Genomic DNA, 23,111 nt, shown 5'->3' on the forward strand with positions numbered 1-23,111 from the left:
AATAGAGCTGATTAAGTACACTTAGTTGGGTTTATATCAGCACATCATTCAGCCCTCCTCAGCTGCCAGCTTAGATTCAAGCTGAATGAAATCCTAGATGACACATGACCAGCTCACGGTATAGGCCCACACAGCATAACATACATCATGGAACACTGCACTGTACATGATCCACAAAGATGCACACATAACATCAATGATGCAAGAAACTCATGGGACACACCCACAGGGGCAGCTGCTTGCCTGATGAGAGTGAGTGCTCAGCCAGGCAGACTGAGGTTAAGCAACATCAGGCTACACTTTGAAAGGTTGAATTTCAGGCCTGCATGGAAATCTTGTTCACCAGGCCTACATGTATCACTGTATGTTTGTAGGTCTCTCAGCAAAAGACAGGGCTCTTAATAACCTGTTCTTTGACATAAAGTACTGCAAAATGAAAAGCATATTCTCTGACTGGATAAACAGAAGAGGCAAGTGTACATTTTGACAAATAGTAATTTGTAAGGCTTTATGGACACAGGTACTGTATATATGGGTGGAGTTTTTCACTAACTCATAAATCAACCTTGTGTAAGAAAGTGCTTATGCTGAAAATACTGTACATTATACTGATTCCTGACATGAAAGCTGTCAGTCAGACTGTCCTGATTATACACATTAGCAGCTACTGTACTGGTATATCTCTGAGAGGCTTTTCAGTGCATTCAGACATTTCCACATAGTGTAGCTATGAGCAGGTGTGGGCCCCCCCAGGCAGAGCCTTGGCCCCTCTGAGAGCTCTTCCAGTGTATTAAGTCATCTGCACTGCATTGGTATGGCTATGAAGGGGCCTTTCCCCCCCCCCCCAGTCAGACCCTTGGCCTCTCCACTGGTTATCCCCCACTTTAAATTTTGAATTAAGTTACCACACTGAAATAGCAGACCTGGTGACCCCTTCATAACATGGCATGGCTCCACTTGGACCCCTCCACTTGTGGACACCTGGCTATACCACTGCTGCACACCTGGACAAATAGCACTGTGAGCTAAAAACTGAAACACCTGGCTGCTGGCTAGTGTTCACTTAAAAGGAAATGGTTGTTAGAATAAAGTTACTTATAGAACTTAGATACAAATAAAGTACTGTTTAATGTTCCCATTACTGAAAATGAAAACTGGAACAGCAAACAGAAAAACATCACAAGCCAGGTGCTGTCTCTAGGCTATGATCAAATGAAAAAAATGCACACCTAGATGGAAAAAAATATAATGATTTGTCATATTTAACAAGTTCATTAGCGCCTGATTACTAATCAGTTAAATTATTTTACTATGTGGCAATTTAATTGTGCAACTGTAAAGGCTGAGAGCTAAGTTCTCTAAGCTTCAGACGCTATAACTGGATAATGGGCTGGATTAAAAAAACAAAAAATGCAAAAGACAATGTCTTCCAAGGCAATGGGAAGAATGAAGAAAAGCATCCACTGAGCAACAGCGCTGAATCTAAATAGCCTATGCATTCTCATGTGAATAGTTCACATTAAAGCTGCACCAAAAGTTCAAACAGGGTAGGGTATGCATAAGTACTGGACAGTGATTCACTTAACAGTGTACACCACGAGTGTATATTCCAGGATATATAGTTTTCATACTTTTCCTAAAGCCCGTAGGCCTATTCAGAGAACCTAAGATTTACAATAAAAACTCAGTGTTAAAGAACCACTCCAGTTCATGCACAATCTCTTCCTTTTAACAAACACATCTGATATACTATTATCATTTTGCAGATTCCAGACATAACTGTTCAGGTGTTAAATACGCAATAAATTATGCTTTCTCCATAGTATTCCCTCAAAGTTCAGTTTTCTTTGATAACAAGCAGACGATGCTTTCCGACTTCGAATTTGACAAAAATTACACTACATTTGATCTTTTCCAATGGAAATGCCAATATAACCCACCGTAAACTCCCCACAAACTTCTCCATGCCGTAAGAAATGGGAAAATTGGATTTAAAAAAAATGAACCTGAAGAAAGCGTGAACTCCGTCAAGGCCGCCTTTTGTCAGGTGAGACACGACCCTAAGACGGGATGTAAACAAACTCTAAATGAACACATTTTCACTTATTAATGGTCAAAATCTCACCACCGTGTTGCGTGATGAAGGCCGGGAGAGCGGGACAGATGCTGCCTGACTGGATGAGAGGTGAGCAATGTGAGGGAGAGGGAGTAAGTCAGCAAGAGCGCCTAGGCTTTAGCGAGAGCAAGGGGACACTGCTGACGTAGAGCGGTGACGTCAGGGGCGGCAGTGCGTCACATGAGGGTGGAGGCTTGGAGGGGGGAGGGGGGAGTGAGCTCGTGCGAATTTAATACCTAGGCTACGAGGGACAGTTTAAAGGCGTATCAAAGAGTGTATCGTCTGGGGACAATAGCACAGTTCAAGGCACCATGCAGGGAGGGGAGGGAGGGCAGGGGATGATAATGCATTTTTTTTTTTTTTTTTTTACTGCAGCACGATATTTTATTTAATTTTTATGATAATGGAAAGTTACACACATTTTAAGATTGCCGCCTATCTTGACGGATTTGCTTCATACTGAAACTTTATTGTTTTCAGCTGATACGTGTCGATCTTTATGTTTTTCCTAGTCATGACTTACGGAATGTTTGGCACGTACAAGTTCTGATGAATTCTTTGAGCCATGGGTATGTGCGTCAGTATTTGTAGTTTTCATCAGGAAAGTCTGTGTGCCTCAAAAGTGTAGGCTACAGTGAAAAAAGAAAAATCTCTGGTTGTAATAGTTAAGTACGTCGTTCTCTCATTTTTCTGTGGGTGATATCATCGCTTGAAGTAATTTGTTTACTCTTCTGAGAAGCATCCGCTCCACGCCTGTACTGTAAGTACCTTAACCCAAGGTATGTGGCCTGGGAGCGGTGCTACCTTATCCCTGTATATATCTTGTCAAAACCGTGAACTGCCAAGACTCGTCTGAGATAATAGGATTAACATTTTGTTTTTACGGTATGATGTGCTTTTGCTGGAAGGACATGGAGAGTGTTGAGTTTTCCATTTTCTCGTTTTCTGCAATGACAGATCCTGAAGTTACAAGAGGAGGAGATGGAAAGAACTTGACCATTGTTCTTAAAAAAAAAGAAAAAGTTACAAGAGGGCACTAATCGTAAGTCTATGAGTGGTCATAGTGTGGTGGCACATTTTCCACTAATGTGTGCCTATACCTCACTTTAGATTTAAAAAAAAGTCCAATACCGTATATCATTGGGAGTAGCCTACTGCACCTCGGTATCCTCCTTTGTATCGTTCATATCTTTTTAATAGAAATTTGCAAAAATGATATTAAAAAAAAGAAATTTAGCGTGCCATATGGAGAAATGAACTGGGGAGCAGATTCATAAACTTACGCTCAATTCCCTCTCATGATTCACATTACGATTTGCAGGAAGTAAGAGAGATAAGTTTCTGCACTCTCCCATCCTTATTTTATTTTGCAGACAGAAGACAGAAATTCTACGCTCATTGTCTTTCCTGTAAAACAAAATCTGAGTTACGACAGGGAATGGGTGGTAAATATGTTGGGTAATCCGGTAAGGAAGAGGTGTTAGGAAGCCAATGAGAAAGTGAGCCAAGGTCTTTTATGAATCCCCGTGCTTCCGTTTTCAGGCCTAGGGGGAGGTGGAATTTATAAAGGATCTTGACCATATTCTTTCCTATAAATAATTTTCCGTAGCAGTTAACTTATCAAAAATCGTGCTGGTTTTCATTTTCTAAAACTACTACTACTACTACTACCACCACTACTACTACTACTACTACTACTAATATTGCCACCACCACCACTACTACTACTACCACTAAAAATACTACTACTACTACTACCACTACAAATACTACTACTACTACTACCACTACAAATACTACTACTACTACTACCACTACAAATACTACTACTACTACTACCACTACAAATACTACTACTACTACTACCACTACAAATACTACTACTACTACTACTACTACTCCTATTATCATTATTATCATTATAACTCACCCTGCCCTATGGTGGGAAAGGAGGTCCGGATATTGATGATGATGATGATTATTATTATCATTCCTACTACTACTACTACTACTACTACTTCTACTTCTACTTCTACTTCTACTACTACTACTACTACTACTACTACTACTACTGCTACTACTATTACTACTGCTACTACTACTACTACTACTAACTTGGACAAAAGCTGCCATTTGTCCATGCTGAATGCAGAGTTATAACTGCTGATCACGGGGAGGGGTTATGGCAACTGGCAAGGAGGTAGAGCCAAAGTACTGTCTTTTTCTGTCACTGAGCTGCGGGAAATAAGCTACAGAAGGACGACAATTTGAGCCAAGTTAAAGTGAATGAAGTACAGGGGATTAAGTGAAAAATAAGTCATCGGTCTGAAGAGGCTAACTTTGGGGAAACTTGTGGTAATGGGGCTACACACACTCTCTCTCTCTCTCTCTCTCTCTCTCTCTCTCTCTCTCTCTCTCTCTCTCTCTCTCTCTCAGTAAACCCGAGTGGGCCTGGTCATATTCAGATATTCTTAGGAGGATCTGCTTCCACTGCCAGATTTTATAAACAGGTCGAGGGAGACCGAAATAAAAAAAGGGATTAAAAACAGTAATAATAAAAATAATGAAAATAATAGTAGCAATAGCAGCAGCAGTAGTAGTAGTAGTAGCAGCAGTAGTAGCAGCAACAGCAGCAGCAGCTGTACTGTATATATTATACACTCAGTTTTCAGGATACTCAGCTAAGAGGAGCAACGTGTGGTTACAGCTTCCTCGCACCCAGGAACCTATCCCCCTGGAAGTAAAACACCTTTTACGTCAAACCTGCTTAGTCTTTGAAGTTCATTATTTCAGAGAGAGAGAGAGAGAGAGAGAGAGAGAGAGAGAGAGAGAGAGAGAGAGAGAGAGAGAGAGAGAGAGAGAGAGAGAGAGAGAGAGAGAGAGAATAAATAAGCGTGGAAAGTGTTGCTGTGATTTATCAGGCTTGAAAGCAACGTGGAAAAAGTCTGAAAAAATATCAATAGCTTGGAAGAAGAAAATCAAGTGCAAAGCGCTTTTTTAAATTAATGAAAAGCGAAAAGCGAAACTGCACAAAGAGATATAACCTTCCTTCAGTTTTTACATTTTTGTTTTTATAATTCTATTTTCTGGAACGAATTTTCAATCTCCTGTACATCCCTTCCCCATATTTTTCAGGAATTCTGGATTATACCCCGTGTGTGTGTGTGTGTGTGTGTGTGTGTGTGTGTGTGTGTGTGTGTGTGTGTGTGTGTGTGTGTGTGTGTGTGTGCGAGTAGGGGAGTGGGTGATTGAAAATATGTGTTGCATGCAGGGAGAGAGAGAGAGAGAGAGAGAGAGAGAGAGAGAGAGAGAGTAATCAAGTCAATAACACACCAAGTAGCAGGTGGGGGAGTCCACCATCCACTCGCCTGATGTGGTGCTACCTTCATATGCCTGCACTGAGTGACAGGCCAAATGGTTTCTTGTAGCTCAGGAAACCATTTAATACGCTGGGTGGCAACCATATAGCCAAATGATGCCTGGTGGTCTAGTGCGTTTTTTATTTATTTTTGCTCGAAACACCGCTAAGGGTCGAGTGACTGGTTAACTTTTGCCCTAAATGCATCGACTGAGCAGCGTAGCCCAGTGCTTTTAAGTTTCTGGTGAGGTAATAAAGAATATAGATAGATAGACGGGTTGATAGATAGATAGGAAAGTAGATAGACTGGCTGACAGACAGAAAGATAGGTTGGCAGACTGATTTGTTGATTGAATGATTAATAAGAGACTGGTTGACAGACATACAGGTAGACAGAATGATACATCGATTTCCTCTGTCTACTAATATTCACCTTCCCAAGCCAACCGTTTGCACTCTTAAAAATACGTTTTAGAAATTCAAAATACACGCACACGGCGGCTAACTTACGTCACCACTGAACTTTGAAATATATGAATAAAGCAACTGTCAGTGCACGGGGATCAAATCATCACTATATATTTTGCGGTATCAGTTATTATTTTATTTTATTTTATTTTATTTTTTAATGTAGATCGCGAGATTTTATTTTCTGCCCACACGTTGTTTTTGTATAGGGCAATTGGGCAAGCTTTCTCGTTAGTGTATGTAATTTGACGACCGATTACATTAGTATCATGGCGGGGGATAGAGCGACATGGAGGCGATTTGTTTGTTGCCACCCCTTACAGGATTAAGGCGTCTGGCAATAGATAGATAGATTTTTGTATAATGCTCTCTTAAAGTGACCAGTTGTTGTTGTCCTTTGCATTATTCTTGGTTTTGTACATTCATATTCAGAGATGCGATAATGATGTCCATTCCTCAGATTTATTGCAATGTTCATGTTTTTCCATCATCATAAGTAGCAGCAGCACAACCACCAGCACCATTTCATCGCCACCACCAAACTATCATCATTACCATCATCATCATCATCATCATCACACCAAACTGTCATCACCATCATCATCATCATCATCATCACACCAAACTGGCATCACCATCATCATCATCATCATCATCATCATCATCATCATCATCATCATCATCACTACCACCAACATCACGCCACCACCACCACCATCACCAGCAAACTGTCATCATCATCATCATCACTATCATCATCCTCATCCTCATCCTCATGCTCATTATCATCATCACACCAAACTGTCATCACTGTCATCATCATCACCATCATCATCATCATCATCAGGATAAGGCTCTTTGACCTAATGAAGTCTGTATCTAAACCCATTTTGAAAAGTTTCCTCTAAGCTGAAGAAAAAAGTCGTTTGGAAATATCAAGAACAAAAGAATATAAAGGATGTCCAAGGATTCAGGGAGTATATTGCAGAATGAATCGCTACTGAAGAGACGTTACGGTTTTTAGTTAAGGTTGTCATGCGTCCTTGTTTTCGCGGATATGGTCTTGATTTTCCTCCCTTTGTCACCATCTGGGAGAAATTTTTGAATATTTAAAATTATCTTGGCGTTTTGCTCCTTTTAAAAGTTCCACAAAGTTTTCCTTGTGTAACTATTAAATATGTCTATCTATTTATCTATCTGTCCAGCTATCTGTCTATCTATTGCCAGTAACCTAATAGCCTAACTTAAAAACTCCTGGACAAGACAAGAAGGGACTGTTTTCAAATACCTGCGACAAATCTACTGCAGCCAATTTTTAAGTTTCTTTCTTTGAAACTCATAGAATATTCGAAATTGTCTTATTAAAATGCCTCCCTTGGCTAAGATTGAAGCCCGCTAAATTATCAGCTGATGCATCACGTGAGACAACAGCTGGGATGTTAAATCAAAATTTGAATCTGAACAACTTTGTATAAAAAAAAAATCGCTCAGAACTCCCCAAGAGCAGATATTTACACATTCCTTGAAGAAAAAAAAAAAAAAGATTCTCAGGTGTAGCATTTAGAGACTTGTCGGATTCGCCGCAGGTAAGAAGGTGCAAAACTGGTACAGAAAACGGAAATCGGCACTGCGGCTCCACTAAAGTAAATTGTGAATAATATTATGTCATTTCTCCTCAGCTTGGCCTAAAATCGTCCTCTCTCCACCTTAAATATTGACTTACAAGAAGAGATTGTAACACATCGAGGTGGTCTGGTCATGTGGAGAGGATGGAGAGTGAGAGACTGACCAGGAGAGTGTATCTGAGTGAGGTGGAGGGGGAGAGGGGGAGGGGGAGGCCAAGGATGAGATGGAGGGATGGAGTGAAGAGGTACATGAGAGAGGGGAGGTGTGAGTTGGGAGCAGGGCTGTGAAATGGCGGGGGATAGGGCGACGTGGAGGCGATTTGTTTGTGGCCACCCCGTATGGGATTAAGGCTTCTGGCAATAGATAGATAGATAGAAAAGATTGATACTGGAATATAATTTTATACTGTATACGCATTCCAGGTTTCACTTTGTTTTTGTTTGAGCACTGAGGCTTGTAAATCCCGGGCCGACCCATTAGGCTCAGTGGTTAAGAGGCTGGACGGGGGTTGTGACTAATGTAGCCTATGATGGAGAGTTTGAGGGTGGTGTAGTAGTAGTAAAGATGTCATTATTATTATTATTATTATTATTGTTATTATTATTATTATTGTTATTATATTATTATTATTATTGTTGTTGTTATTATTATATTATTATTATTATTGTTATTATTGTTGTTGTTGTTATTATTATTATTGTTGTTGTTGTATCATTATTATTATTATTATTATTATTATCATTATTATTAATCAGTTGGGCAAGTCCGTTTCTTAGCCCGTTTAAAGAAAAAGGAGATGAACATGAAAAAGACAGGAAACTAAAAATTGAAAAAGAAAAAGAAAAACAAAAAAGGCATGAGAGAAAAAGAAAAGAAAATGAAAAAAAAAAAGAAAAAGAAAAATGAAAAAGAGAAGAAAATGAGAAAAAAGAAAGGAAAATCAAAACAAAAAAGAAAAAGAAAAAGAAAAAAGAATGAAATAAAAAAATAAAACTCTGGGACACTACCATGTACAAAAATTAATGTATCACTTCAAACTCCACCAAACACACACACACACACACACACACACACACACACACACACACACACACACACACACACACACACACACACACACACAAACTTCAATTTCCGTATGCACTGTCTTCATTATAGACACGCCTTCGTTTTTCGTACCTGGCCAGCATGGGAAATAATGACTTTTGGCTGTCACTCTCCCTCAGAGGTGATGGCGCGATTCTGAAGCCTTCATTAGGAGTGATGTGGGTACAGTGGTCGTCTGTGTGTGTGTGTGTGTGTGTGTGTGTGTGTGTGTGTGTGTGTGTGTTGCTATGCGATAAGGACGTATGTAGGGTGTGTGCAATCATTTGAGCTGTGTTTGTATGTGTGTGTGTGTGTGTGTGTGTGTGTGTTGCTATGCGAGATAAGGACATTCGCGGATGTGTGGAGCTCTTTGAGTTCATTGTTTGTTTGCTTGTGTGTGTGTGTGTGTGTGTGTGTGTGTGTGTGTGTGTGTGTGTGTGTGTGTGTGTGTGTGTGAAATGCCCATTGTTAGGTGCATATGGCAGCCTTTGTTGTATGTATTGTAGGGGGCGGCATGCATACGCCTGACACACAAACACCTATGCTGTTCAGACGGTGTTTATTGCAGCATCCGTATATATCCATTTCCATCTTGCTATCTAATATTTACCACCTTACGCCTAATGGTAGCACTACATCGAGTGAGTGGATGGTGGGCGCAGTGCAAAAGGAAAAATAATTCATGGCATGGTGCAAGAGAAAAATCAACAACTTAAAGAGAAGAAATAACTGTCTAATATTTACCACCTTACGCCTAATGGTAGCACTACATCGAGTGAGTGGATGGTGGGCGCAATGCAAAAGGAAAAATAATTCATGGCGTGGAGCAAGAGAAAAATCAAGTAACTTAAAAAAAAAAGAGAGAGAGAAAAAAGAAAGAAAAAGGAAAGAAGCAGAGCAAAAGAGGAATTATTTTTGTGGCTTACGTAGTCTGTGAAAATGGCGGGAAAAGTCAGGGGAAACTGGCCTAAAATATTTCACTAATTTTTTTTTTTTAATGTTTTTTTTTTTTTTTTACTAGCGATTTGTGTTTTTAAATGGCACTGATCGTTTCGTTCTGTTTTTCTGTTTTTTTTTTTTTTTTTTAAGATAAGGGTTTTGATACTACCTCGTTTTATGTTTACGTTACCTAGTGCAAAAATGGAAACAGATTAGTAAATTGAGTCACCATAAAATACGTATAAATACATGAAGGAAAACAGATAAAAGCAGCTGTGACCCCCCTCTGTGTGTGTGCGTGTGTGTGTGTGTGTAACATTATCGCTCTCCCCTTCCGCCCTCCTTCCTAACTCTCTCTCTCAACAAATTTAACCCCTCCATTGCAGCAGACTTTCCCTAGTTTGCATGCAGCCATTTGTCAACATAGATAGCTAACAAGAAAGTAACAATAATAATAATAATAATAATAATCTTAAAAGTAATCATCACCATCATCATCATCATCATCATCATCATGGAAGTGAAAGGAGGAAGAGAGGTGATTTTTAACCCCATCAGTACGAGGCTTCCTCAAAATTGAATATAATGGCAGAAAAAAGGAGAAAAACGTAAGTGTAGTGAAAGGGTTAACTGGGGTAAATAGATAGATAGATAGATAGATAGAGAGACAGACAGATTCATTCATACATACATACATAAATACGTTCATGCATCCATACATACATAGGTACACATAGGTAATCATATACGAGTAGATGGATGTAGATTCAGACACGGATAGATAGATAAATAGATAGACTCACTTTACGAATGGCAATAAAGTTTAGTTAAAAGCTTACTACACAGGATAGATAGATAGACAGATAGATAGATAGATAGATAGATAGATAGATAGATAGAGAGAGAGAGAGAGAGAGAGAGAATTGCATTGCCACATTGTACTATCTACATCCGCTTAGTTAATGAACACGAGCATTCACACACACACACACACACACACACACACACACATACATACCCCAACAAACATACAATTATTTATATACGCACATAACAAAGCACCGTGTATGGAACCTACACATGTCTTCACTGCTAATAGAACACCCATACTCGTATACATCCATCCACACGCACATACACACCACATACATACACCCACTACACATAAACATCGCGCACATGTGTACACACTGACATACATATACATTTTGCTCACATGTATACACACCCACACGTACATACATGCTTATCAACTTACATATGTACACCCATCGCAGACACACATTCTGCCTCATGTGTTCACCTCCACACACACACACACACACACACACACACACACACACGGGCAATACCTGTGTTCTTCCGGCATCCCAGCATTTCCCGTACGTAAGTGTAAGTCATCACAGGCAAAGTTTATATATCATTCGTTTTTCAGCAGCAGTCGTTAAATTATAGTCAGAATTCTCGTAGGGTCTCCAAACACCTCTTCCTTAGCGATTTATTTAGTTTATTACACCTTTTCAGTATAGCGTTGGTTGTGGAGAGGGGCGCCCTCACGTGGTGGCACTGATACAGGTCGCTAAACTGCCTGGCTATACAAATGTCCCTCAGCTGCTTCCCTATCCCCCGAAAAGAGGATTGTGGACCACAGCTGCTACTACTACTACTACTATAACCTGTACCACCACTACTACTATTACTACTACTACTACTATACTACTACTACTGCTACTACTACTGCTACTACTACTACTAATTTATGCGCCAGTTACAGTAGTCGATACAGACAATACAAACGCTCCATAATGCAAAACTGAATATTGTAAACTATACTCTTTTTTTTTTACTCATAGTTGGTCTTAAGTTGCCATCTCTCCATCTTGCAGGCTGAGTGGTGACAATAAATGAACACTTGAAGATGATGCTAGGCACGAAGAAGCGCTGTGGGATGGATGTATAGCCGTGGTATTGTCTTCTACGGAGCTACGTAAAATATGCAGAAAAGGGACGAAGAACTGGCCATGCTCAAGGTAAAGGAACTGCAGAGAGAGAGAGAGAGAGAGAGCTAGGGAGCCTCCTAAACCCCGTGGCTCTTACAGGCATCATAGAAAACCAAACGAAAACTGGAATTTAAGGCGTAAGCTGATGTAAGAGAAGCGTAAATGGAAATGCTGAGGAATGTGTGTGGAGTGTGGAGAGCGGATAAAATAAGGAATAATGTGATTCGTAAAAGATGAGGAGCGAGGAAAGATGAGGAGTGAGGAAATCTGTGAACCCTAGAGTGGAGGAGTATGCTTAGATGGTATGGAAATATGGAGAGAAAGGGAGTGGTGAAAAGGGTATATCTGAGAGAATTTGAAGGTGGGAGGAGACGTGGTAGGCCAAGAAGGTGAATACAGTAGATGTGGTAAATGAGTGTGTGAGAAAGAGAGGTTGACGAGGCTGAGGAACTGACAAAAGATCGAGCTGGTTGGATAACTTTTGTGCAGTGTATATGATCAGGATTTGGCACCCATTTTAGCTGAGTTTTCGGATTGAACTATGTTGGATAAATGACTGTGACGCTACGCACGGAATGTTTCTTTGACCTACCAGGTGGAGCCAGTGTTCCAGGGGCTTGAATGGTGAGTGAATGGAAGTGCGGCTCATTTAGGCAAAGTTCGGTTAGTATATTGTTCTATCAGGTTATCTCTGCCCCCCCCCCCTCTCTCTCTCTCTCTCTCTCTCTTTCACCCACACCTTGGGGTAGGAAGAGGTCTGGATGCTGATGATGCGGCGCCAGGGTTTGACTTCTGCATAAGAAAAAGATCTCTCAGTGCCTTTAGTGAAATGCAAAGTGCGTCTATTGTTGCAGAAAGGCTTGGTGTTTTTCCTATATGTTATCTGTATTTCCTAAACCCATAGATCCGTATCCTTGTTGCCATAGAAAGCTTCGTAATACCTCTTTCATTGCGATTTATTTCCCTTATTAGGCAAAACATCACCCACCCCGCCTTTACTACGAATCCGTCTTTACAAATTATTCGTTCTGATACCACAGATGATTTAACTCAGGTTTATTTATTTTTATTCATTTATTATTAACTGGATTGACTAGGTACAGCCTTCATTAACCCCTTCAGCACGAGGTTTCCCCTAGTATCAATAAAATCGCCTAACAGAAGCAAAAATGAGGGTGTCGGAGAGGGAGGCCTACACGGGGTGACGCCGAAATAACCAGGTGGCCCCGCTGTCCAGTCATACAGCCCTTGTATATCTACCTTCTTACGTCTCTTGCTAGAAAAGGTAATGATGATGATGATGATGGTGGTGGTGATGATGATGATGATGATGATGATGATGATGGTGGTGGTGGTGATGGTGATGATGATGGTGATGGTGATGATGATGGTGATGATGATGATGATGATGATGATTTCTTGCATTTTATTACAGCTGATGAGTACAGTAAGTATTCGTATGTTATAATGTTATTTATTGTTTTTATAGTTTAGTGATGCGTTTAACCATGTCTTCTCATTCTCTCTCTCTCTCTCTCTCTCTCTCTCTCTCTCTCTCTCTTCTGCAGCTCACAGACATCTACAAACCTCTGAACCAATTTAAACAGCTGGCCATTCACTATTAGCAACCAGCACAGGATCATCTCCATAATTTTTAATAATGATAATATAATTAATAATAATAATACTAATAATAATAATAATAATAATAATAATAAAAGAACCCAAGACTGACAGCCCTCAAAACATAATAATGATCTATCTATCTATTTATCTATAGCCCGACGCCCCAATCCCGCAAAGGGTGGCCGCAGATAAAATGCCTCCAAGTCGCTCTGTCACCCACCATTTGACTACCTTCCCCTCAGCTCACCCCCCCTCCCTCATATACCTCTCAACTCCATCCCTCCACCTCATCCTCGGTCTACCCCTCCCTCTCCCTCCCTCCACCTCACCTACATACACCCTCTTAGTCAGTCTTTCATTCTCCATTCTCTTCACATGTCCAAACCACCTCAGTGTATTTCTCCTAATCTTCTCAACCACATCCACATCCACCTCACAACGTTCCTTCAACTCCATTCGTCAACCTGCCCCTCCACGTCACTCCACATGCTCCTCTCAAGTAGCTCATTTCCACTACTCTCACTCTTGACTTGTTCCACTCTTGCAAGGTCCACGCCTCACTACCATACGTCAGGGTAGGGATCACAATACTATCATGCAGTGACTTCTTAACTTCCATACTCACCTCCCTATTTCTCATCACTGCTTTCAGTGTACCAACAACCTTCCTTCCCTGCTGTACCCTTTCACGCACTTCATCCCCCAAAGTTCCATCCTTACTCATCACACTACCCAAGTACTTGAATGCACTCACATTCTCCATATCCTCACCATCCAACCTCACTGCACACTGTGTGACTTCATTCCTCTCAAACACCATAACTTTACTTTTGTTTACATTAACTTTCAGATTCCTCCTCCTACACACTGTCCCAAATTCATTCACCAAACCCTGCAACTCCCATTCATCTTCACTCAACAGTACTGTATCATCAGCAAACAGCAACACCGGAATCTTCCAAATCTCACCCTCATTCATTAGAGCCACCCCAACATCCACTGCCCTACCCTGCACCTCCTTTACAACCCCATCCATGTATATATTAAACAGCTATGGAGACATCACACAACCCTGTTTCAGTCCCACACTGAGATCAAAGAACTCATTCAGCTCACCATTCACTCGCACTAGCCCTAGCTCCCTCGTACATACTCTTCACAGCACTCAACAATTTCCCCTCCACTCCATATATACCTTCCACATAATAATAATAATAATAATAATAATAATATTTGGATTACCCTGCCTAGCCCCGGACTCTTACGCATCTGATGGGGTAGTGGAAGGCAAGATGATGGACTTATTTACGTTTTTCTTTTTCTTTTTTTTTTCTTTTTCTGGCATTTTCTTTAGCCTGACCTTTCTTACTTTGTTTTTTTTCTTTCTTCCGTTCTTCGTCCTTCCTTCCTGCCTTCCTTCCTTCTGTCCGTCCGTCCTTCCTTCCTTCTGTCCGTCCATTCTTCCTTCTTTCCGTCCTTTCTTCCGTCCTTCCTTCCTTCCATCCTTTCTTCTTTCCGTCCATTCTTCCTTCCGTCTCTCCTTCCTTCCCTTCTTCCTTTTTTTTTTTTTTTTTTTTTCCTGTGGAGCGATGAAACGAGGGAGATACGAGTAGAAAACGAGGTGGAGGGATGCAGTGAAGTAGTAGCCATTATGGGAAGGAGGCCGAGACAGATAGACAGATAGATAGATAGACAGACATTACCCACGTTCAGTTCCCTTAGTTCCATCTCTCTATCTATTGACTCATCTTTACCTCCCTATCGTTATCTATTTTGCCTATCGATCAAGTTGTCTATTTTATCTATCAATCTTTCTATCTACGTGTCTGTATATCTATCTATGTGCTTATCTATCTATTGCATCACGCCGCCTCATGCAAGGGATGGTGTCGACGAAAGGATCTCTGTGTACGTCCCTGCTCAGTGACAGTGGGTGAACACACACACACACACACACACACACACAATCTCTCACTCCAATGTTGCCAAAGAATTTTACATTTTCAGCTTATTACTTTTTTTTTTTTCTGTTGCCTGGTGCACAGAATTAAGCCAATCATTTTTATTAGTTCTGCGTGAATAATTAACGCTGTGCTGACAACGTGCCTACGCTGTTAATTTACGCATCAAAGAGGACATATTTAGTAAATCCGCTTTGTACAGGAGCCATTTGAAGTCTTCCACATCACAGAATAATATTCGGGGGATAATTGAAGGCTCGCATGTCCACAGCTGTTATCCCATTAATCTTCCTGCCTCTGTGGTCAATAATAATTGGAAAAGTTCGTGGAGTGGCGAATTCCGATTTTGTTTATGGCGTGCAAAGACGTCGTAAACGACTATTATATGTATTACCAGATTAAATTTCGCTAAAATTATCCCAGCTTCGAATTAAATCTGACTCTGATGTTGGGAATAATATCCTACAAAAGAAATTATCAGCTTTTGAAGGTAAAAAGTTATTATGCAGATGGCAGGTCATCCCTGCGCATGCCCAACTTCACTTCTTTGCGTCAGTGTGTCTCGGGCACTCGTCGCGAGTGGGAGTGTTGACATTTGCTCCCACGACCCCGCCATCCATTCACTCTTAAATTTAGTCCTTCCTGCTCATTAACCCTATCCCCGTCCAGGTAGATGAATAAGTGAAACATGGCCGTCTTTTACTGTACTTGAGGACCCACGAGGAGGCAGGATTTAAGGAGAAACTAGAGGTAAGTGTTACCCTGTCAAGAATTGTGGCATCTCCCATCATTTAATTCTGACGTTTCCTTCGTGATTTCTCCACCTTTTATTTCTTCCTGTAAGTAGCTTTTTCGTGCATCAAAATGTGCATATAAATGTGAATGATTTGGTTTTATATATATTAAGTCAGCTAAAAAGAGTGAGCCAATCAAAAACGTTGTTGACAGCAAAACGTTTTTACAAAATTTATTTTAAACCGTACGTCGCAATTCCGTCAGCCTCTTATGAATGTTTTTTGGAAATTTGAAGCTGGAATGTTATGAGCCTTTGCATATAGGGATTACACTATTTGTAGTCTGGTTTAATTTTTGCTCCTCTCTCTCTCTCTCTCTCTCTCTCTCTCTCTCTCTCTCTCTCTCTCAGTTCGAAAGCGTTTTGGGGCGTCTTTGTGCGAGTGAGTGGATGCATAATGGCCAGTGGCAGAATGGACTGGTTGGCTTAAGTGAATGAGTGGATGGTAGAGGGAGAGGCGAGTATATGATCGACTGAAGCGAATAGATAGATGGATGAGTAGAGGGGTGGATGAATGGTTGGATATAGATAGATAATGAATAAGTGGATAGTTGGATGAAGAGATGGATGTTAGAGTAGATGGATGGATAGGTGCATAGATAGATGATGTAGATGGATAGATGGATGACTGAAGAAAATGGATGGGAGCATGAGTAGACGAAGGGTTGGATGAACAGAAAGGCAGTAGATGGATGGTTGGATGGATAGATGGATTGCTGAATGAAAGGATGGATGGATAGATGGATGAATGGATAGTAGAAGATATTAATTGAGGATTTTATTCGTAGCAGCTTGTCATTTCAGCGTGGATAGGTAGATGGATGGTTGAACGGAGAGATGGATGATTGTAAAAATATTAAATGGTGAGGGATGGTTAGATGGATAGAAGGATAGTTGGATGAATAGATGGATAGTTCGATATATAGATGGGTGTTCGATAGATAGTCCAGATTGACCAGGCTAGATAGATAAATAGATGGATGGATGACTAACCGAAGATGGAAGGTTGGATGGATAGAAGGATGGCTGGATGCGTAGGTAGGTAGGTGGCTAGATGTATGGCGAGACTAAGGATTGGCAGATGAATGAATATGATAGAATTTTGAATGGATAGATGGATGGTTGGCTGAATGGATAGATGGATGGGTGGTTGGGTGAATGGATGGATGGATGGGTGGTTGGGTGAATGGATAGATGGATGGGTGGTTGGGTGAATGGATGGATGGATGGGTGGTTGGGTGAATGGATGGATAGGTGTACTGTACGCACGGAGGGATAGTCGATGGCCGAATTAAGGGCAGTTGGATAGGCAAGATTGATGGCTGACGCAGGGTGGATAGATGGTTGCGTGGGTGGATAGATGAAGATGAAAAAGAAGTATTGCAGTCCTCTTCCTTTCACATCTCTACCGTTTTCTCTCCTCTCCTATTTATTCCATTCTTTTTTATTTTCTCCTCTTATATTTCTACCCCCTTTCTTTTTCTCCTCCTCCTCTTCCTCCTCCTCTTCTTTTTCCTCTCCATGCCTTTTCGTTCGCAATAATTTTCTTTTTCTCTTCTCTCCTTCCTCTCTTTCATCTTTACTTCTCGGCCAAGCAATTCTTTTTCTCCGCTTCCTCCAGCCGTCCCCATCTTTTTCCTCCTTCATCCCTTCCTCTTCCTTTCCCTCCTCTTCTCTTCCCTTCTTCCTTTCTTTCTTCCCTTCTCTTCGGTCCTCTCCTCCCTTCGCCTTCCCTCCTCATCTCTTCTCTTCCCTCCTCCAAGTCTGTTCTTTCCATTCCTTCTTCCTTCAATCCTGTCTTTCCCTCCCACCTTCACTCCTGTCATTCCTTCTTTCTTTCACTCCTGTCTTTCCCCTTCTTCCTTCACTTCTGCCGTTCCCTCCTTCCCTCATGTCTTCATCTCCTTCCTTCACTGCTATCAATTTCTCCTTCCTTCACTCCTGCCTTTCCCTCCTTGCTTCACTCTTATCCTTCCCTTCTTCCTTCACCCCTGTCTTTCCTTCCATCCTTTCATTCCCTCTTTCCTTCTCTCATCTCCATTCCCCCTCTTCTCTTTCCTTCCCTCTTTCCTCATTCATCCTCGCCTCGTATTTTACTCTTCTCACCTTCTTTCCATTGTCATCCTTTCTTCTCTCCTTCCTCATTTCTCTACTTTTTCCCTCCTTCCTTGTTTTCGCCTTTTCATCTCATTTTCTTCGTCGCTTACTGTACTTTTCTCCCTACTGTCTCTGTTTCGTCACTTCCCCCCCCTCCCTCTCTCTCTCTCTCTCTCTCTCTCTCTCTCTCTCTCTTTCTAGCTCTAGCTCTTTATCTATCTGTCTGTTTACCCATCTATCTCCACTACCATAGGCTACCTGTACCACTTCCGTTTTTCCCACTGTATCTCGTTGTGGAGGGGCGAGGCGCGGTTTTTCTCCAGGGGGATGATGATGATGATGATGATGATAAGGAGGAGGAGGAGGAAGAAGAGGAGGAGGAGGTTCAAATGAAAAGTATCACATAAATGAGTTTGGGGTTAATTGCATTAGTGTTATTTTTTTAGGACGAACTATTGTATTTGTGTTTGTTGTGGGTTTGTGAGTTACATAGTGTGTCTTGCTGTGGAATGACGCTGGGTAGTTTATTCATTATTATTATTATTATTATTATTATTATTGCGCATGTTGCCAATTCTCTCCCTTCACCCCATGTTCTTTCCTGTCTCCAATCCCTTTTTCCCTCCTGTCTTCCACTTCTCTCCATCCCTCCTCCCTCCTCATTCCCTCTTTTCCCCTCCTGTCTTCTCGTTGCCTGTTTGTCTTGCCTCAGTCCCCTCATTTTCCTTCCCCTCCCCGCTCCCCTCTTCCCATATCGTTCTCCCCTTCCGTACTCATTCTTTCTTTTGCTGCCCCTACTTTCCCTCCCTCTCTTCATTTCCTCCCCCAACCCTTCTTTCCCTCCTCGCCTTGTATTTTCCTGTTTCCTTTCCGCTTTTCTAATTTTCCTGTGTGTCCTTCCCTTCTTTCATTTTCTCATATTACCCTCATCTCCTCTCATTCTGTTTTTCTTCCCTCATTTCTCATATTTCCTCTCCTCATTTTTCTGTCTATTTCTCCTCCCTATCCTTATTCCATCTTCCTCCTCCCCATTCCTTCCTTCCCCTCTCCATCCTATCTAATTTTCCCCTTCTCCTCTCCCTACATTTCCTCCTTTCTCTCCCATTTCTTCTCATTTTTATTCATTTTTCTCTCTTTCTCCTCTTATCCTCTTCTTTCCACTTTCCACTCCCGCCTCATTACCTTCTTTAACTCTCTCCTCCATCCCATATTTTCTTCCTCTCCCTCCGCGCTCCTAATTTTCTCTTTATTCTTCCCCTCTGCCCTAGTTCTCTCTCTCTCTCTCTCTCTCTCTCTCTCTCTCTCTCTCTCTCTCTCTCTCTCTCTCATTTTTTCGTCTGTTCCTTTTTCTTTTCGTTTCTCTCCCATCTCCTCTTCTCATTTCCTCCTCTTTCCCTCCCCTCTTCCCTTGTTTCCTCCCTCATTTCCTCTCCATTTCTCACCGTTTCTCTCCCTTCTCATCATCCCCGTATTCTCCCCCATTTTTATCCTTCCTCTCCCGTGTGTGTGTGTGTGTGTGTGTGTATGTATGTATGTGTGTGTATGTATGTTTGTATATATGTATGTATGTATGTGTGTATGTATGTATGTTTGTCTATATGTATGTATGTATGTATGTGTGTATGTATGTATGTTTGTATATATGTATGTATGTGTGTATGTATGTATATATGTAGGCCTATGTGTATATGTATGTTTGTATATATGTACTGTATGTATGTATGTGTGTATGTATGTATGTATATATGTATGTATGTGTGTGTATATATATATATATATATATATATATATATATGTGTGTGTGTGTGTGTGTGTGTGTGTGTGTGTGTGTGTGTACTGTAAGTGATATGTGGTATAGTATGGCAAAAATGGGGCTGGATAACAACTCATCCTTAGAAAGTAACAGTAGAATACGATGCTAGTCACGAAGAAGTGCTGTGGGAAGGATGTGGAGCGATACCATTGTCTTTTCCAGTGAACTAAGTGGAATAAGTTACAAATGGACGAAAATGTGGGCCAAGTTATAGTGAAAGACGTGTAGCCAAGGACCCGCATTCTCGTCGGTTGAGGAAGCTCCCTAACACATTTTCCAAAGCGAGTTATTTTGCTTATTACACCTTACTTTCCTTTTCTGTGTAACATAAATTCTTGTAACATCGCCATACTCTGCATAAAAAAAAAAAAATTACAAAAGCATATTAAACAGCCATGCCCCAAAATAAATCGCTCGGGAAAAGGTGTTAGGGAGCTTCCTTAACCTGTAAGAAGACGAGCCAGGGTGTGAGTCCCTTCAGATCAGTAACATTTTTATTATTATTTTTTATTGCCGCCTCCAGACGATTTTATTCAGCTCAGGATGGATTTTTGACCTTGAGGGATTAGATATAGCCTTGAATCAACCCCTTCAGTACGAGGGGGCTGTAGTGGGTTGATAATCACGAGGAAGTAGCGAGAGTAAAGAAGGAAGGTCATGGGACTGAAGGGATTGTTAAGTGCATGACCTTAGGAGGGGCGTCTTGCCAAATTCCCTGAAGAGGCCCGCCCACCCAATAATCGCAGAGAGAGAGAGGGAGAGAGAAAGAGAGAGAGAGAGACTGTAGCATTTTCACGAGGGCAGTTTTAGGCCAAGTTAAAGTAAACAGGATATAGCATGACTTCCTTCAAAAGTCGTCCAGCAGCTTAAAAAAAAGAAAAAAATGACTGGCTGAAGGTGTTCCGAAAAATTTGCGAGAATACTTAGGTTATTCATGGGTTAATTTCAAGAGAGAGAGAGAGAGAGAAAGAAGGTTATATCAAAATGAACTCTTATCAGCCACTACGGTCTTACAATTACTGATGACCGTGTGGATAAAGTGAGCCTGATTGAGTGTGATAAGGGAGGGTGTGGTCTGGAGCCGAGACTAGGGTTTATTTATTTTAACCTGGATCAGATTTTTTTTTTCTCTTTCATAGTTGATTTCACGTGGCTCAGTTGCAGAGGTCAGTTGTATCTTTTCCATAGCACCAATTCGTGACTATCATCGTATTCTATTGTTATCCATAGCACTTCTTCGTGACTAGCATAGTAATTTGTTGATAATCTGTTACCGTATTTTGTCTCATCCTTGGCCTCCCCCTCCCTCTTCTCCCTCCACCTCACTCACATACACTCTCCTCGTCAGTCTCTCACTCTCCATCCTCTCCACATGGCCAAACCACCTCAGTGTGTTTCTCCTAATGCTTCCTGTCACATCCACATCCACACCATAGCGTTCCTTCACATGCTCATTTGCCAGTCTCTCCCCATGTGACTCCACAGGCTCCTCTCAAATAACTTATTTCCACAGCTCTCAAACAACAAGCAGTACTGAAAAAAAAAGCACACCCAATGTCAATAAGAACCAATAAAAGGTAAAACACAGCGCAGACAAATGCAACAAAAGCAGACGCATCGTAGACAAGCGTAAAACGCGGGTGGGGACGCTTATCATCTCTGTGGCAACCGTTTGTTTATTTACCCAGTCAGCTGATCGATGCTACTGTCACGTGTTTGTGTGTGTGTGTGTGTTTCATTTTACCGTGTTCGTCTTATTATTATTATTACTTTATTATTATTTTTATTACTTTATTATTATTTTTATTATTGTTGTTTTTAGTATTGTTTCTTTCCTTCATCATTTCTTGCTTTCCTTCCCTCCTGTCATCATATTCTACATTCCTCTTTTACTCTTTCGTTTCTTCATGCCTGCCCTTTCATCCTCGTTTCTTTCCTCCACTTCTTTCTTTCATCTGCTTTTTCTTGGCTTCCCGTCTTTCATTCATTTGCCCTACTTTTTACTTCCTTTCCTCCTTTCTTTCTTGGCTCCTTCATAGCGTCTTTCAGATTTTCTTTCCCTTCTTCCCGCTTATCTGTTTTCCTTCAGTCTGTCTTCCTTCAACCTTTCCTCGACCTCGTCCTTCATTTTTTATTCATCCTTCCTCCCCTTCCTTCATTTTTAATCCCTCTCGTTCTTTCTCACTTGTTTATCTTGCTTCTTTCTCTCCTACCTCTTTCTTATACGTATATTGTTGCCTGATTACTTGGTTGTTTCCATTTTTCTCTTTCTCATTCTTCCTCTTACATCTATCCTTTGTTTTCTTTGCATTTTCTTCCCTTTTTTCTGTTTTTTTTTTCTTCTCGTGTTCTTTGTTTCCCTCCGTTCATTCCTTTTTCTTTCATCCTTCACCTTTTTCGCTCCTTCATGATTTTTTTTCCCGTGTTTCTTCTTCCTGTTCTTACTGTATATGATTATTTTCTTTTACCTCCCTCATCTTGGGATACCGGTAGCTCCTGTGTTTCTTATTTTCCCTATCTTCTTTCTTCCCTCTTCGTTCTTCCTTCTTTCCTTCCATCTCCTTCCTTCCTTCCTTCCTTTTTTCCTTCCTTCCTTCCCTCTTTCCTTCCTTCCTCCCCGTGTACCTTTTCCCTCCCTCTCTTCCCCTTTCTTCCCTTCATTTCCATTTTTCCTTTTCTCCTTCCCCAAATTCTTTTTCTCTCACATGCTTCTTCTTTCCCTTCATCCTTACTGCTCTCCCTGCTTCCATTCCTCTTTCCCTCCTTCATTCGTTCCTCCTTCCCGATTTCCCTCCTTTCTTCCCTCCCTCCCTCCCTCCTTCCCTTCCTTCTGATAGCCACTTGGTCACAAGGAACATGTTTTTTGGCTGTAAAACTTTGATACTTTGCTGCTGTGTGTGTTTGGCAGGGAAAAGAAGGCGGGTAGGGAGGACATGATGAAGGGAGGGAGAGAGGGAGGGAGGAAGGAAGGAAGAAAGAAAAGAAGGAGGAAGATATGAAGGAAGGAAGGGAAGGAAGAGTGGAGGGAGGGAGGGAGGAAGGAAGGAAGGAAGGAAGGAGGACAGGGAAAGGAAGGAAGGAAGGAAGAATCAGGGAAAGGAAGGAAAGATAATGAAGGGGGAGGAAAGGAGGTGGAAGGAGAGAAACAGGAAAGAGAGATGGAGGGAGAAATAATAAAAGAGAAGGTCGAGGGGAGGAAGTAATTAAAAAAAAGGAGCGAACGATGTA

Source organism: Coenobita brevimanus, chromosome 62, assembly GCF_032717465.1.
Source record: "Coenobita brevimanus isolate Jiangsu-jjx chromosome 62, ASM3271746v2, whole genome shotgun sequence".
Classification (NCBI taxonomy): Eukaryota; Metazoa; Arthropoda; class Malacostraca; order Decapoda; family Coenobitidae; genus Coenobita; species Coenobita brevimanus.